Below are 2624 nucleotides of genomic sequence, written 5' to 3'. Positions count from 1 at the left end.
GCACTCTGCGCCCCCTCCCGGGGGCCACCCCGGCGCCGGCCCGCCCCGCCCCGGCCCGCCCTCTGTTTACTTTACTCGGCCAATAACCGGGCGAGCGCTCGCCGCGCCGTCTTCCCATTAGATAGCCTCTTCGTCATCCCCCGCCCCCAGAGCCAGGAATTCGTTCAAAGGAACAGGGGGGCGGGACTTAAAAACGTCACCTCTTCCTGGTTGGTCTGCGGTGGGGTTCAGCCCCTACGTTCGAATTTCTGGGCCTTCGTAGGATACCAAACTGCCAATTAGGGCCGAGCCCTCCGCTGGGACAAAGGAGGTGGGTCCTCTGGGTCACGCCCCGGATCCCGGGTATTTTATTGGATGAAGGAAGCGTCAGTCATTCTCAGCTTTGCACTCTGATTGGGCCATTAGATGTGGGTGTGGGCCAGGTCCTTTTGGCTCGCCTTGTCTTGTCCAGGGTTTGTAGGGGATGCGTTTGGTATCCTGGGCCTCCTGCAGGCCGGCCTCAAGCAAGTTCGGGCCGTGTATCCGGCCGTATTCCTTTGGGCCTGCCCATCCTGGAGGGCGCACATCGTTAGCAGGGAGAGGCCCACAGGAGGGTGCCGGCTTCCCGAGCTGCTCCCAGGCCTCCAGGCCGGCCACCGCGGGCGCCCCAGCCCCGCCCCGCCCCCACAGCCGGATGTTGTGATTTCTCTCCACCCACACGGCCTTGTCCGCCCTCGGCCTCTGCTGCCTTATAAGGCAGCGATACCACCCCAAGACGTAGGGAATGAGCTCACACCCATTATACAGGTGGGGAGCTGAGGTCCAGTGGAGGGCTGCAGGCCTAAGACTAGGGAGAAAACAAGGTCGAAATTTTACAGCTAATCAACACCTTCTAGCTCAACATCCTACTCCCTCCACCCTCACTTCACACACCAGGAAACGGAGGCTTGCCCAAACTTGCGGATAAGGCAGAGCCCGATTCAACTAGGCTTCTCTGATTCCTATCCATTCATTCATCCAAAAATACAGAGCATGCACTTTGTGCCAGGCACTGGGCCAGGTGCTAGGGAATACAGTGGTGCCAGCAAGATTGTCAATCTCTCTGCCTACCTGCTAGAAGGGGGATAAATATGGTAATCCTATGAGTAAACAAATAAATGGGATGGTCTAAGGGAGTGACAAGTGCTATTGAGACATTAAGACAAAATAGGGGAAATGGTCTCAGGGTGTGACATTTGAGCAGATCCAACCACACAAAGATCTAGGGGAACAGAGTTTCAAGCAGAGGCAACAGCAAGTGCAAAGCTTTGAGCCTAGAGTAAGTTTGGTATGTTCAAGGAACAGGAAGAAGGCCTGTGTAGCTTCAGGGCCCAAAAGTCTGAGATGAGTTGAAGGAGCAGGGATTCTAGGTAGATCCTGAAAGGCTTTGTAAACCACGGAGAGGAGTTTGTTTTTCTTAAATGAAATGTGGAGCCTTTGAAAGGATGATTTATACTTTTATTTTATTTTTAGGCCACGTGGCATGTGGGATCTTAGTTCCCCGACCAGGGATTGAACCCACACCCCCTGCATTGGGAGCACGGAGTCTTAACCACTGGACCACCAGGGAAGTTCCTGACTTACACTTTTAAAAGATCACTCTAGCTAGTAGACTTTCAGGGGGCCAAGAGTGGAAGCAGAGTGAGCAGTTGGGAGCCTACTGAATTGCAGGAGAGAGAGGATGGTTGCTTGGACTGAGAAAGTGGCAGTGGAGATGGAGAAAAGTGCATGGATCTAGGATACTTTGGGGAATAAAGAAAAGTACTTTGAAGGAAGGAAACCCAGTGGCCAGTAGGACAAAGGGCAGGTACCTCACCCAGTGAAGGGTGTTGTGTCTAAGTGAGACCTGAGAGTTAAGTGAGAATGTGCAGGTTTCAGAGGTAACCGGAGTGGGAGGGAAAGAGCCTCTGGATAGAGGGCCAACACATGTTCAGAGTTCTGTAGAGGAAGGTGGTTAAGGGCTCATGCATTTGGCACCTGAGGGCAGAGCATTGAACTAGAGTTTCAGGTACACATTGGGGTGTGCATGGGGAGGCCTTGAAGAGGCCTGGATCAGGGAGGTCCTTGGAAGCTAGGTAAGGAGTCTGGACTTCATTTTGAGAGTAGTGGGGAGCTGTCCAGGGTGTGCTAAACCAGGGAGTAGTTTGATCACATTTGCTGACTCAGCCACACTGTGCTATGGGTGGGGTGAAGGGTGGGGAGAGAGGGGCTTAGGCTGACTTGTAAACACTGATTGTTTTGACGCCCAGCATCTGAACACCCCTCCCCTTTGGGAGGAAACCTATAAAATGCAGAGGCAGGCCCTGCTTTCCACTAGGGAAATCAGGAGGCAGAATTTCCTCTCTAAGGTCCCTGGTACCTGGAGCGTTTCCAATGTTTGCAAGCAGGTCTTTGAAATCCAAAGCAAATGATTAAAATAAGACATCAGAGGACCATTTAGGGTTCATTATGGTGGCAGTGGAAGAAGAGGGGGAGGTGGTCGAGCCAGGCCCTTCCTGGGGTAGGGGAATTCAGCAAGCACCCAAGAGCATCCAATCAGTTCCTTGTCTGCCTAAGTTACCCAGAATCGGCTTCATTGTTTAGAGCCAAGTATCCTGAGTAAGACA

This window comes from Balaenoptera musculus, chromosome 3 (assembly GCF_009873245.2).
Source record: "Balaenoptera musculus isolate JJ_BM4_2016_0621 chromosome 3, mBalMus1.pri.v3, whole genome shotgun sequence".
Taxonomy (NCBI): domain Eukaryota; kingdom Metazoa; phylum Chordata; class Mammalia; order Artiodactyla; family Balaenopteridae; genus Balaenoptera; species Balaenoptera musculus.
The sequence above is the reverse complement of the archived record's forward strand: the minus strand, read 5'-3'. Positions refer to the sequence as shown.